The 15,427-nt window shown below is 40.0% G+C and overlaps 1 protein-coding gene across 3 annotated transcripts in view; it reads left to right on the top strand.

Moving 5' to 3' along the window:
- Positions 1–15,427, top strand: part of LOC128697408 (2-acylglycerol O-acyltransferase 1) — a 126,793-nt gene that overhangs the window by 18,702 nt on the left and 92,664 nt on the right. The window contains exon 1 of one of the 3 annotated variants that reach the window (XM_070094199.1): positions 8,698–8,719. The exons of the other annotated variants lie outside the window; for them this stretch is intronic. The gene's annotated coding sequence lies outside the window, so the exon portion shown is untranslated. Of the gene's footprint in view, positions 1–8,697; positions 8,720–15,427 lie in introns of those variants that run through there. 3 annotated transcript variants of the gene reach the window in all.

The following is a 15,427-nucleotide window of genomic DNA, read 5'->3' as shown; positions in this document are numbered from 1 at the left end:
TGAAAAAAAAAAAAGCATGAACACAAACCTAATACGCAAACACTTAGTACATGATCACCATCAACTGAAAACATATCTTGTACACACACATAATATAAGACAATCACCAACTACAATCACCCATGTTCACTTACCTCAAAATCACTAATATCACAGAAAACAATCATTTTTATAAACATTTCACACACACACACACACACACACAAAAAAAAAAAATCATATTTGACAATATCTAAGCGCACTCACCTCACTACCACCAACACACGATGTCTCACCTCACAGGACCGACGAGCTCACCTCCAGTGACGTCACACTCCCATTGTGTTACTTGGTGGTTGGTAACATCACACCTAACCCCCCTTGTTTCAACCTGTTGTACCCTACATTATCTAAGAACACTATATCCAAGACGATTACCAGATTTTATGATCCCCAACACCAAGATCACAGAAAACACACATTTTTATAATTATTCACACAAAAATCACGATCACCAATTCCATATCATGTTTACCGTCATCTATCAACACTAATCACCAAGATCACCAAAAAATCTAAGATCATGCATCTCAAAACTACTATGATCACTGAAAACACTTATTTTTTAAACATTCGCACAAAAATAAGACATACACAAAAATACCACAACACTTCCACCAACATCTATAACATAACATGAGCACTATAACATATCACTATCACAAAAAAAAAAAAAAATAATACACAGACACCCACATATTATACATTTCAATTGCAAATTTAAGACATGAGACATACACACCAAATCTAAGACATTCACCTCCAACTAAGACATACACATCACCCTTAAAACTTCCTTCCTTATTCATTCCGTATATCTCCTAGAGCTGTTTTAACCCCGACGGATCCATCACGACGTAGGAGCCAGAGGAACCATCACCACTCCAACACCACCTACTACACTCTGGCTCCTACGTCGTGGTGGATCCGTCGGGGTTAAAACAGCTCTAGGAGATATACGGAATGAATAAGGAAGGAAGTTTTAAGGGTGATGTGTATGTCTTAGTTGGAGGTGAATGTCTTAGATTTGGTGTGTATGTCTCATGTCTTAAATTTGCAATTGAAATGTATAATATGTGGGTGTCTGTGTATTATTTTTTTTTTTTGTGATAGTGATATGTTATAGTGCTCATGTTATGTTATAGATGTTGGTGGAAGTGTTGTGGTATTTTTGTGTATGTCTTATTTTTGTGCGAATGTTTAAAAAATAAGTGTTTTCAGTGATCATAGTAGTTTTGAGATGCATGATCTTAGATTTTTTGGTGATCTTGGTGATTAGTGTTGATAGATGACGGTAAACATGATATGGAATTGGTGATCGTGATTTTTGTGTGAATAATTATAAAAATGTGTGTTTTCTGTGATCTTGGTGTTGGGGATCATAAAATCTGGTAATCGTCTTGGATATAGTGTTCTTAGATAATGTAGGGTACAACAGGTTGAAACAAGGGGGGTTAGGTGTGATGTTACCAACCACCAAGTAACACAATGGGAGTGTGACGTCACTGGAGGTGAGCTCGTCGGTCCTGTGAGGTGAGACATCGTGTGTTGGTGGTAGTGAGGTGAGTGCGCTTAGATATTGTCAAATATGATTTTTTTTTTTTTTTTGTGTGTGTGTGTGTGAAATGTTTATAAAAATGATTGTTTTCTGTGATATTAGTGATTTTGAGGTAAGTGAACATGGGTGATTGTAGTTGGTGATTGTCTTATATTATGTGTGTGTACAAGATATGTTTTCAGTTGATGGTGATCATGTACTAAGTGTTTGCGTATTAGGTTTGTGTTCATGCTTTTTTTTTTTTTTTTCATGCGCCAAATGGGGAGGGAGTTCTTGGTTATAGTGATTTGAGGGGATTTCTATAAAAAGGATGTTAGATGGTGATGTTAAACTTAGTTTCTGGTGATTTTGACGGTGATTGGTAGTATTCAGTGGTGATTTGGTAGTAATCAGTAGTGTTTTTTGGGAGTATTCGGAGGTGTTTGATGGTGTTTTTTTGAAGGTGTTCAAATGATGTGCAGAGCATTTTTTGAAGAAGATCAGTGGTGTTCAGAGTTGGTTCAAAGTTAGTCAGTGTGTTAGATATGGTAATGTCTCATGTCATAAGTGTATGAGTTAGTTTTTTTTTGTGCTAATGTTGTAAAGTCTGGAGAATGAGGGAGGAGTTTGGGGGGATGAGATGTAATTTAATGAAATGTGTAAGTGTAGATAAATTAGAGCTGTCAAATCTTATTTGGGAGTAATCAAAATGATATTTTGGAAGTGCTTCAGTGTTGTTTGGAAATGTTCAAAAGTGTTTATGTGAGTACTCAAATGCTTTATGAGAGTGTTCGAAGTAATCTTGGGGTTGTTCTGTAGTGAGATGATAAAGGTTGTGGATGAGAGATATTGAGAAAAGGGGGTCTCAAATGATGTATGAGAGTGTTTTGAAGGTGTTCAAAGTAAAGTGAGTAGGTTAGGATAAGTTAGGTTAGGTTATTTTAGGTTAGGTTAGGTTAGGTTAGGATAAGTTAGGTTAGGTTAGGATAAGTTAGGTTAGGTTAGATTAGATTAGGATAAGTTAGGTTAGGTTCGTTATTTTAGGTTAGGTTAGGTTAGGATAGGTTAGGTTAGGATAAGTTAGGTTAGGTTAGCTTAGGATAAGTTAGGTTAGGTTAGGTTAGGTTAGGTTAGGATAGGTTAGGTTAGGTTAGGACAGGTTAGGATAGGTTAGGTTAGGTTAGGTTAGGTTCGGTAGGTTAGGTAAGGTTAGGTTAGGTTAAGTTAGGTAGTATTCGAGGTGTTTGATGGAGTTAGGTTAGGTTAGGATAGGTTAGGTTAGGTTAGGATAGAGGTGTTTGATGGAGTTAGGTTGGGTTAGGTTAGGTTAGGTTAGGTTAGGATAGAGGTGATTGATGGAGTTAGGTTAGGTTCGGTTAGGTGAGGTTAGGTTAGGTTAGGAATTAGGTTAGGTTAGGTTAGGTTAGGTTAGGATAGACAGTTGGTCTGGAAAGAGATGATTTTCTACCTTGGATGTTACCCGCATTTCATGGCGTCTGTCTGTCCTGAGTTGACGCAGGTGTTATGTTCTACCTTGGGTGTGAACCGCATTACCCAGTGGTGTTGGGGGGGAAGGGGTGACCCACAATGAGTCTCTCAGAGCGAGGAAAGTGTTTCTATTCGGAAATCGAGTAAATATTTCTACCATTGAGTGTGTTTACCAACAAGAAAATAATGTTCGATTTTACGATAAAGTTTTCAAAACTAATTTGGAAATATCCAAAAAAAATGGAGTCGTTCAAAGTAATTCTGGAGTACTCTAATGTATTTTGGAAGTGTTCCAATATATTTTAGGTTAGGTTAGGATAGGTTCGGCTAGGTTAGGTTAGGTAAGGTTAAGATAGGTTAGGTTAGGTTAGGTTAGGGTAGGTTAGGTTAGGTTAGGTTAGGTTAAGTTAGGTTAGGCTAGGTTAGGTTAGGTTAGGTTGGGTTAGGTTAAGTTAGGTTAGGTTAGGTTAGGCTAGGTTAGGTTATGTTAGGTAAGGTTAGGTTAGGGTAGGTTCGGTTAGGTTAGGTTAGGTTAGGTTAAGTTAGGTTAGGTTAGGCTAGGTTAGGTTAGGTTAGGATAAGTTAGGTAAGGTTAGGTTAGGTTAGGTTAGGCTAGGTTAGGATAAGTTAGGTTAGGTTAGGTTAGGTTAGGTTAGGTTAGGTTAGGTTAGGTTAGGTTAGGTTAGGTTAGGTTAGGTTAGGATAAGTTAGGTTAGGTTAGGCTAGGTTAGGGTGTGTGTGTGTGTGTGTGTGTGTGTGTGTGTGTCTGTGTGTGTGTGGGATGTGGGATGTGGGTGTTGTGGGATGTGGGTGTTGTTGTCGAACTAGAGATACCGAAAAGACGTTATAAGTGGGTTGTTTTTGTGACTTTTTCTGATGTAGTGTGTCCCCTTATTAACTTTAATGAACTAAAAGGGTTAAAACGAGAAAAAAAAATGGGAGGTGTGGGTGTTGTGACTTTCTGATGAAATTAGATAAAACGAGAAAAAATTGTGGGTGTTGTGGGTTGTGGGTGTTGTGGGATGTGGGTGTTGATCTTAGTTTATGGTGATTTTGGTGGTGTTTTGAGTGTATTCAGTGGTGTTTTAGTATTCAGTGGTGTATTTGGGAGTACTCAAATGGTGTTTTTGGAAGTGTTTCAGTGTTGTTTGGAAATGTTCAAAGGTGTTCAAAGGTGTTTTGAGTGTGTTCAAATGTTGTTTTTTTGAAGGTGATCAAGGGTGTTCAAGGGTGTTTTGAAGGTGTTCAAAGGTGTTTTGAGGTTATTCAAAGGTGTTTTGAGTGTGTTCAAATGATTATGAGAGTGTTTTGAATGTGTTCAAATGTGTTTTGAAGGTGTTCAAAGGTGTTTTTGAAGGTGTTGAAGGGTGTTTTGAGTGTGTTCAAGGGTGTTTGAAGGTGTTGAAGGGTGTTTTGATTGAATTCAGCGGTGTTTTAGTAGTAATCAGTGGTGTAATTGGGAGTACTCAAATAGTGTTTTGGAAATGTTCAAAGGTGTTTTTGAAGGTGTTCAAGAGTGTTTTGAAGGTGTTGAAGGGTGTTTTGATTGAATTCAGCGGTGTTTTAGTAGTATTCAGTGGTGTAATTGGGAGTACTCAAATTGTGTTTTTTTGGAAGTGTTCAAAGGTGTTTTGAGTGTGTTCAAATGTTGTTTTTTTGAAGGTGATCAAGGGTGATTCAAGGGTGTTTTGAAGGTGTTCAAAGGTGTTTTGAGGTTATTCAAATGATTATGAGAGTGTTTTGAAGGTGTTCAAAGGTGTTTTGAAGGTGTTCAAAGGTGTTTTGAAGGTGTTGAAGGGTGTTTTGATTGAATTCAGCGGTGTTTTAGTAGTATTCAGTGGTGTAATTGGGAGTACTCAAATTGTGTTTTTTTTGGAAGTGTTTCAGTGTTGATTGGAAATGTTCAAAGGTGTTTTTGAAGGTATTCAAGAGTGTTTTGAAGGTGTTCAAGGGTGTTTGAAGGTGTTGAAGGGTGTTTTGATTGAATTCAGCGGTGTTTTAGTAGTAATCAGTGGTGTAATTGGGAGTACTCAAATAGTGTTTTTGGAAATGAAAGGTGTTTTTGTTCAAGAGTGTTTTGAAGGTGTTCAAGGGTGTTTGAAGGTGTTGAAGGGTGTTTTGATTGAATTCAGCGGTGTTTTAGTAGTAATCAGTGGTGTAATTGGGAGTACTCAAATAGGAAATGTTCAAAGGTGTTTTTGAAGGTGTTCAAGAGTGTTTTGAAGGTGTTCAAGGGTGTTTGAAGGTGTTGAAGGGTGTTTTGATTGAATTCAGCGGTGTTTTAGTAGTAATCAGTGGTGTAATTGGGAGTACTCAAATAGTGTTTTTGGAAATGTTCAAAGGTGTTCAAAGGTGTTTTGAAGGTGTTGAAGGGTGTTTTGATTGAATTCAGCGGTGTTTTAGTAGTATTCAGTGGTGTAATTGGGAGTACTCAAATTGTGTTTTTTGGAAGTGTTTCATGGTGATTTTGGTGGTGTTTTGAGTGTATTCAGTGGTGTTTTAGTATTCAGTGGTGTATTTGGGAGTACTCAAATGGTGTTTTTGGAAGTGTTTCAGTGTTGTTTGGAAATGTTCAAAGGTGTTCAAAGGTGTTTTGAGTGTGTTCAAATGTTGTTTTTTTGAAGGTGATCAAGGGTGTTCAAGGGTGTTTTGAAGGTGTTCAAAGGTGTTTTGAGGTTATTCAAAGGTGTTTTGAAGGTGTTCAAGGGTGTTTATGTGAGTATTCAAAGGTGTTTTTTGAAGGTGTACAAATGATTATGAGAGTACTTATGAAGGTGTTCAAATGATGTGCAAGAGTACTTATGAAGGTGTTCTGGGAGTATTCAGAGGTGATTTTGGGGGTGTTCGAATGATGTTTTGGAGTATTTCAGTGTTGTTTGGAAATGTATAAAGGTATTTTTGTGAGTATTCAAATGATTTAAGAGAGTGTTTTGAAGGTGTTCAAAGTGAGGTGTGTGTGCGTATTAACTTCGTAATATGTAAAATTGTGACTAGTGAATTTATCGAAAAGTGGTTATAAGTGTTGTGGTGACTTTCTGATGTACTGTATCCCCTTATTAACTTTAATGAACTAAAAGGGTTAAAACGAGAAAAATTGGGGGTTATGAGTGAAAATTGTGAGGTGTTGGTTGGAGTGTGAGGGTTCGGGAGGGTGGGGAGGAGGTTACTTCGTGGGGGAGTGACCTGAGATGAAATAGTTAAAACGAGAAAAATGTCTAGACTTGTGTTGTAAAGAAATTGTTGGATTGTTGTGGGTATTAACGAAACAAAAATGTGAAATTATTTGGATTAACCTGGGTTAAGAGTGAAAATGTTTTCCCTATGATGTAGGTACTATATCCCCTTATTAACTTTAATGAACTAAAAGGGTCGTCATGATTCAGCCTGTGTGTGTGGGGGTCATCGCGTGACGTCACTGACCGTCGAGTAAACACATTAATGAGAGGAATACTGACGTCACACTTGTTTAGACCTGTAGTAAGAGAGAGCACCATGCCCCATAGGAGGAGTTCATTTGAATGCTTACCCCCAGAGGGGGGAATCCAAAAAACCTTGATCCAAGGAGATGGAGTCTTGGTATTATCGAGAAATTTTGGGGTGGGAGTGAAAGTGAGAGGGGTAATCCAAAAATTTGATCCAAGGAGATGGAGACTTTGATTTCGAGAAAACCCCATAAAAAAAAAACTTGATCCGAGGAGATCATAAGAATTTCGAAACCCCCATAGGGGGGAATCCAAAACTTGTATTATCGAGAAATTTTGGGGTTGGGGGGGGGGTGAAAGTGGGAGGGGGGGAACCTTAAAAATTTGAGGAGATGGAGAATTTCGAAAACCCCCATAGGGAGGAATCCAAAAAACTTGATCCGAGGAGATGGAGTCATGGTATTGTCGAGAAAATTTCGAAAATTTCGAAAACCCCATAGGGGGGAATGCAAAAACTTGTAATATTGAGAAATTTTTGGGGTTGGGAGGGGTGGAAGGACGGACAATCCAGAAAACCTTGATCCAAGGAGATGGAGAATTTCGAAAACCCCATAGGGGGGAATCCAAAAAACTTGATCCGAGGAGATGGAGTCTTCGAAAACCCCATAGGGGGGTCCAAAAAATTGTCGAGAAATTTGAGGTGGGGGGGGGGTGGGTGAAAGTGGGAGGGGGATCCGAGGAAGTGGAGACTTTGATATTGAGAAATTGTTTGGGGATGGGGGGTGAAAGGAGGGGTACCCAAAAAACTTGATCCGAGGAATTGGAGAATTTCGAAAACCCCATAGGGGGGAATCCAAAAAACTTGATCCGAGGAGATGGAGACTTTCGAAACCCCCATAGGGGGGAATCCAAAAACTTGGTAATATCGAGAAATTTTGGGATGGGGGTGAAAGTGAGAGGGGGAACCTTAAAAACTTGATCCGAGGAGATGGAGAGCACAAGAAAATGAAATTCAAAAAAAATTCGAAAAAAATCGGAAAAAAATTCGAGGCGCGGGGGCGATCCGGACGACGCTGCAGAAGGCGCAGCAGAAGGCGCGGGCGGGGGTCGCGAAGGGCGCGGGCGGGGCGCGGGCGGGCGCGGGGCGGGGCGCGCGGGCGGGGCGCGGGGGCGGGGGTCGCGAAGGGCGCGGGCGGGCGCGCGGGCGGGCGCGCGGCGCGATGGCGGGGTCGCGAAGGGGGGGGGGGGTCGTGGGCGGGGGTATTGGTTGGGGGGGTCAAGGGTGAGGTAGTCTCGAGGGCGAGGTCATGGTCAAAACCGGAAGTAACACCTAGGTGTGAAAAGGTGACCCTCCAGCTGCTGGTCCTAGACCGGATACCTCGCTCAGTGGAAGGCCTAAACCGGAAGTCCTCGCTCTGTAGAAGGCCCAAACCGGAAGGTTCCTCGCCCAGTGGAAGGCCCTAAACCGGAAGGAAGTTCCTCTGTAGAAATTATGACTACTTATATATATATATATATATATATATATATATATATATATATATATATATATATATATATATATATATATATATATATATATATATTTTCTCATGAAGTGGATGAAAAGAGGCATTCACAAGTTATCACATCAAAACTAATATCCTATCTCAAACATCGTCTTTATTTGCTTTCTCTAATCCTCATATTGTAAGTCGTGGTCAGGTCCTCCCTAGTCGTCCTCTGCTAGTGTTGTTGAGATCATAAGTCTCTTTGTAGTCCATCCACCTCATCTCTAACACTAAACTCGTTTCCGATCTTTGGATCATTTCCATTTTCCTCGTATGCTTAATCAGATACCGTGTTCAATGCTGTCGAAGGTTCTGAATAGGTAGTCAAGCGAGTACAGTTGGGACGCAGGATACAGGCTCCACCACTCCTTGAACTGAATGATCCTGAGTGTTATTGCCAAACATTCGCTGACTTAAGCCTACCCCAGAGACCCTCCCCGGGGCCTCTTCACTTCTAACAGCTGCTTCTCATTGCTGCTGCTTTCAGTACTAGTCTCCAGGGTAATAGTGTTAACACCGCTCTTGCTAACAATACAGTGACCAGATGATACATACTTCACCAATATGTATTACCACACACGTCCAAATCAAACGTATCCTGATGAGGAATGGATGAATATTAATTCAAGATTCTTGTATCACTAACGACAATGGAAGTAATTTGGAAACTGATATTCTGCAAGGTAAACACTAAGGATGAGCTATTCAGTTTTTAATACTAAAATTCGTATGTAATAAGTATCGCTTTTCTAATTTATTTTAGTTTTATTTATTAATCGGTTTTGATCTGCTAATGTCAGTATTGTTTTATATAAATGTTTCACTTTAAACAGGTTTGTGTTTTACTTGTTGAGCAATCAGCTATTGGTTTCCTTACACCTGTTACCCCTGTTCACCTAGCAGTAAATAGGTGCCTGGGTGTCAGTCTACTGTTGTGGGTGGCTTTCCTAGGGGGTAATAGCTCCTTAGGGCTCGGTTTTGATATTAGGTGAAATAAGATAATTCTTAGCCTATAAAATTTATCTATGAAAAAATAATGGTGCTGGTGCTACAGTATGTTTTAAATATAAGTGATGATCTAATCCAGTAATTCCCAGAGTGGGCGGTACCGCCCCCCTCCTGTGGGCAGTGAAAATATCCAGGGAGGGTGTTGAGGAAAAAGGGGGCGGCAGGGTGGCATCAGAACCAAGGGAACGTTTGTTTTGCAAAATCTGTATGACAAAATCTAAGTTACGTACACTTAACACAGTTATTCAAACGTAACATCGTCCATCATGAGCTCTGTTTTCAAGCCTCTCTGAACTGGAGATGAAAAGCATACCAGATGATGACCTTCAAGTGTATTGTGTACACCTGAACGAGCTGCATTGAGACATGTCTGACAGATTTCAGGATTCTTTTGGCTTAAAATACCAGACTGGGTAATCAGTCCATTCTTAGATATCAGCAATGAGGAAACAGGAATGGTGGAGGAAGAACCGATTTCACTCCAAAATGACACTGAGCTCAGGCCAGAGTTCAAATAAAACATTTAAAGGTTTTTCATTAAAAAAAAAAATTCTGACTACCCTGAAGTGTGGAACAAAATCAAGATGTACTTTATTGCCTTCCCAACATCATATTTAATAGAGCGAGGCTTCAGTAGGCCTACTGTCATTCTTGTTGACAGGACCTACACATAATGAGTCACATATAGACATACGTATATACCAAACTTCTTTCCAATTAAAGAAACAGACTGAAAATTACTGAACGCGATGATCTAAGACTCCTCCTTCAAGCCTGATGTTGAGAAGCTGTGTTCCTGCACCAAGCACATCCACCTCATTAAAACTAGGTTAATTTGTGTTTGTGAAATACGCTTGTTTATAGTATTAAATTAGTTTTTTTTTAATTTGCAGTAAACCTAATACCAAGAAAGAGGTGTGTGTATGTGTGTAGAGAAGGAGAGGCGCTAGAGACGTAGCCTGTGAACCAAGGTGACGGCAGCCTGAAAAAGTTCAGAAACCACTGGTCTAATTATTCAAAAACGCTGCAGCAAGAAAGGTTGACAGTGTATGTAAATAGTGGATGGAGGGGAGGTATACGGGATGCCCTAGGTAGGGTTGGAGGGAGGAGCTTAGAGGGTGGAGGAGGGGGGTCATCAAGGAAGTTTTGCATAGTAGAGACTTCAGCATCCATCAGTCGTATGCGAGCGTGAATGTAAAATAAGTTGCAGAACAAGATTTAATTGGGACATCGTTTCTCTCCTTGTAGAGCTTTATCAAGACTCATAAAACTTTTCATTGAAACCTTGTCCCAGTGTCTTTTCCTCACTGTTGTTGGCAGTACGCCACTTGTATCTCTGTGTAAGCGTGTTAATTCGGAGTTTGTGGGGAGTGGGTTTTAAGGATTTGACTTGCGGTTGGAGAACTATCCCGGATAGGATAGGAATTCTGGATGTGGGAAATAGTGCCCGGTTCTCCGAAACGGGCGGGGATGATGATTTGTAGGACATTGTATTCTGCTGTCAGTACACCTGTACAAAGACAGCTAGGGAGTGAATGATAGTGCGTGTGTGTTCACCTTTAGATCCTCCAGCGCTAGTGGGAGACAGCTGCTGTGTTCTGGGAAAAACCCTTTATGAAGAGAAACACGTTGGTCATCGACTCGTATGTCATGTTCATCTGTGACGAACATGACACTTACATTAGGCGAAAGTGACGCCTCATTCTTTCCTTCCTCTTCATGCTTCCTACATCCTCCGTCACTATTTCTTCTGTTTCCTGCATCTTCCTTCCCTCACGCCCTCCTGCCTTCCATTCTACGTCCTCCCTCTATCTCTTTGCTTCTTCCATTCTGCCTCTTGCATCCTCTTTTCTTCCATCCTGGTTCCTACATCCTCTCTATCATTCCTGGCTCCACTCTCCCTCTCCTTCCTTCCCGCATCCTCCTTTCCTCCCTAAGTCTTTCCACTCTGCTGGAAACTTGTTGCCCATGGCCTCTTAACAAGGTGTTTTTTTTTTTTCTTTATTTTTTTTTGAGGGGAGGGGGAATAGGTTGTCCCCTATTAGAGGACAAGAACCAGTTCCTTTTCTAGGTCGCTGACGGGTGTTAATTGGGACACCTCGTAGGGAGGGAGGCGAGAGGATAGCCGAGGCACAGGAATATAAAGGTCATGGCTATAAAGCAACGCAAGTATGGGTTGAGTCGATGTTAAGGGGATAATGAGGATGGTGTTTTCATGTCATTAAATCACTCGCGTATTCTTTGTCTCTGTTTCAAGTACGATTGAGAAGAATTTCCCGAACATGACAGCAACATTATCTGCTTACCAAGATATGTAATGCTACCTAGGGAAGGAGTTCCTACACTTTCTAAAGGGCTGGGCTCTAAGATGGTCTCTCTCCCAGGAGGGCATTTTCTTGTCACCACAAAATTTTGACACTTCTCTGCTCCAAGAAGGAATTTTCTGATAAATTGTATTGCGACCAGCTGTGAGTGCTTTGAGTTATTCATTTTGGAACTGAAATTGTATGCAAACACCAACACGGTAAAGTAAATAACATATACATTGTTGTTTCATTAAATCGGTACATCATACATAAGAAAAGTTGAGTGTGTGTGTGTAATATATATATATATATATATATATATATATATATATATATATATATATATATATACCCCTGGTTTCACTCTTGGTTTCACTCTTGACTGTTACTCTTTGAGTTCTGTTTGTTAGGAAGTTAAATATCACTCTGTACATATTCCTGTTTTCAGTTACACAATGGTCGCACTTGCCAAAGGCATTTGCAAAGTCTGTATACTGCATCTGCGTTTTGTTCGTTTTCAGGTGAATTTAAGACTATGTTAGTGGTCTAGCAGCTGCAAAAGGCAGGAGAGGCCAGTTCTGAACCCAAGTTGACCTGGGTTGTGCAACTGTTGCGATTCCATGTGATTGGTAATCTTGCTTCTTAAAACCCTTTAAAAAATAGCAATGCTGTGAGATGTTAGGGATATTAGTCTGCAGTTTTTTGCAATTGCTGTATTGCCACCTTTGTGGAGCGGAGCAGTATCAGTCATTTGTAATGACTGGGATGGCACCAGTATGCAGGCTTCAATATACAATATTTAAGACACGTGATAATGGTTTTTAAAATTTTTGATGAATAAAGTCCTTGATGGTAGTGAAAGTGATGACTGTCATGTTAATGTTGCTTCTGAATAATGCGGAGCCGTAATGTGCATTTCTACATTATTTGCTTCTTGTCTGTTAGTAGATGTTTTGTTTTTAATATTTAAGGTTAGAATTATTTGTAACAATGGATATACATCATTGTCCAACAGCTGAGATAATGCCCAGGCCTTTTATTATAATGATCAATATTTTCTCAGATTTTTATAATGCATGATTGGTCTGATATCTGTAACATTGAGTGGGCTGGTGGATGATGATCCGTCTTAATTAATACTACTTACACGAGCACAGATGGAGCGTAACTACAGGCGCAGCCTTCCACACAAATATTATTTCATTTTGTCGCCACAGGGAAAGTCTTGAGTGGTTACTCAGTCTCCGTTTACGTAGCCTCACAGGCGAACACCTTAGTCTTTTTTTTTTTTGTGGGGTGGGGAGAATTAATAATTCCTGAGGATTGAGTTGCATCTGCAACTTATGTCCATTGTGTGGACTCATCGCTTTGCTACATTATTGTTGAAGGGTCGTACTCTGGACTTTGTTCAGGGTATCCATAAAACTGCTGCACTTTCATGAACCCAAATCTAGCAGTGTTATCGCCATATTAACCTTGGTAATGGGTACCAACCAGTAGTTTAAAAAAAATACATGAGCAAACACAAGGACATACTTATTACAAAACATTTTCGTTCTGGAACCTTGATAGTTTCTGATTCTAGGTGATAAAGGTTCCAGAAATGAAACTTTATTTGATAAATATATCCTAGTGTTTGCTCATGTCATGGCAGATTTACTTTATGCACTTTATTTTGTGGACAAACCTGTGAGCCTGGTAAGTGTAACACTGTTTTGAGTAACTCTGACTTGTGGGTGGTGTTACTCTTTACTTCTCTTTGGTATATTGGACTTTATTTTGCATTGTCTGGCGTGGACTCTATGGAGAAGCAAGCCTCTTCCTGAAACTTAGTATTTACCCGATTTTATGGACTTCGGCTAGGCTAGGATTGACCTGACGCTAATTTTCTCCGATTGCCTTGTTGGTGTCTTCACAAAGTATTTCTCAACATCTTTGTAGATGGTATATGTACATACACTGTGTGAACATGAGGTCGTGTGCTACTGAGTTGGACATCGTGTGACTAGTGTGGTATGGTTAGTATGGACTAGTGTGGTATGGTTAGTATGGTTAATCTGGTGTTACATTTCGATTATCTGTTGTGCGTTGATTTAAATTACATTAGGCATACTGGTGACAAATTTACCAAGTATTACTTCACTTAGGATTTATGTCTGACAGTCATGTAGGCTGTAAATTTGCATGAGATGCCTTTATTCAGCAAAGACACGTACCTTTTAAACTAATTTATCGAAACCCTCGATTGGTGAAAAGTAGGATTTCTAGGTTCAAAACAATGTGATGGTTTCGTACAATAGGCGCTGCTTTGGGAGCAGAGGCAAGCACTTCTCACAGTGGGTGTTCTCAACAAAGTAACCCCACCGGCGCTGCATAATCCTACGGGTTTAGCGCTCCCCTTGATTATAATAATCAACAACCTCACCATCATTCCGCCTACATTTGTTCCCTCACGCCTACTCCCTCATTTACACCTGCGTTATATGCCTTTCAATAGTAGTGTTATTCTCGGAAAAAAAAATGGCGGGGTTCAATCTTGGGGGTGACGAAATGTATGGACAAATCTTCCACTTACTGCCCCGGTTCACTTAGTAGTTCGTAGATTGTGGGTTGCATTCTAGTGGAGAGGGCATAAGACTTAGGATTTCTTGGGTTATCCCGTGGTTAATAAATAGTTCTACTACTGTTTTATTTTTTGGAAATAGTGTTAGGAAAAAATAGAAAAAAAAAAAAAGCGTACTGCTCAGTATTTCGGGTAGGATAACCTGTGATTTTATGAAAGCCTTTTTGGAAATAGTGTTAGGTAAAAAATAGCTCACATGTGTGTGCTGGCGGGTACAAAAAAAAAACCGCGTACTGCTCAGTATTTCGGGTAGGATAACCTGTGATGAAACTATATATGAAAGCCTAACATGGTGTGCTGGCGGGTACAGTAAGTGCTCACATGGGTGTGCTGGCGGGTACAGTAAGTGCTCACATGGGTGTGCTGGCGGGTACAGTAAGTGCTCACATGGGTGTGCTGGCGGGTACAGTAAGTGCTCACTCACACTTTTCACAGATATTACTCCTTTAAAAGAACCGCCTTGTGGGGAAAAATCACTTGCAGTAGCAATAACATTCTCGACTTGCAACATTGCCTCACATAAATCCCGTGAATTTAATTAAACGTCTGGGAAGGAAAGCGTTCCTTTCCTCTACTTCATCGATCTTTTAAACTTTATCTCTCTCCCTCTTTCTATTTCTTTCTCTCTCCTTCTTTCTCCCCCCCCCCACCTTCCTCTCCAATCCATTCCTTATCTTCTGACAGTTTTCACTTCCAACCGTTTTCTAAACGGATTAAATTGCCAAGTTTTTATGAGCAGGAGAAACTGAAATAAAATGAGTGAACTTATGAAACATTAATGTGGAACGTTCAGTTGGCACATAAGTGGAAACTCTGTGGGGGAAAAAAGGACATCTGTTAGTAGGCCGATGCCTTTTAAGGCTTTTCGTTAGTTCTAAATTTGGAAATGCATTGTTAGGAATGCTTAATCCCTAAAATCAGGATTAAAGTAATTTGTAGTTGTGTGTGTGTATATATGTGTATATATAATATATATATATATATATATATATATATATATATATATATATATATATATATATATATATATATATATATATATATATATATATATATAAAGATGCACATCTCTGTATATATACAAAAAAAGGTACAGCTCTCGGCGTATATACTCAGGCCTTCCATTCTAGGCGAACATACTTACTGTCTCTCGGTTGAGTACACTGAGGGAGGCACAGTTGAGCGTCATGAAGTGCAAAGGAACAAACATCCTAAGTTAGGTGGTGGAGAGGTGACTGGCGACCCAAATCAAGTTAGGTGGTGGAGAGGTGACTGGCGACCCAAATCAAGTTAGGTGGTGGAGAGGTGACTGGCGACACAAGTCAAGGGATACCGGTAGAGGGAGGTTCCCGAATCTGGGCGTCAGGTCGAGTTTTATGTATTGATCTTGGAAAATGTTTATACATTCCTCTGTTTTGTTCCACTTTTTTGGTGAGGCGGATGGTAGCTGACCC

The sequence above is a fragment of the Cherax quadricarinatus genome, chromosome 44 (assembly GCF_038502225.1).
Source record: "Cherax quadricarinatus isolate ZL_2023a chromosome 44, ASM3850222v1, whole genome shotgun sequence".
Classification (NCBI taxonomy): domain Eukaryota; kingdom Metazoa; phylum Arthropoda; class Malacostraca; order Decapoda; family Parastacidae; genus Cherax; species Cherax quadricarinatus.
This window is presented reverse-complemented; position numbering and strand designations above follow the sequence as displayed.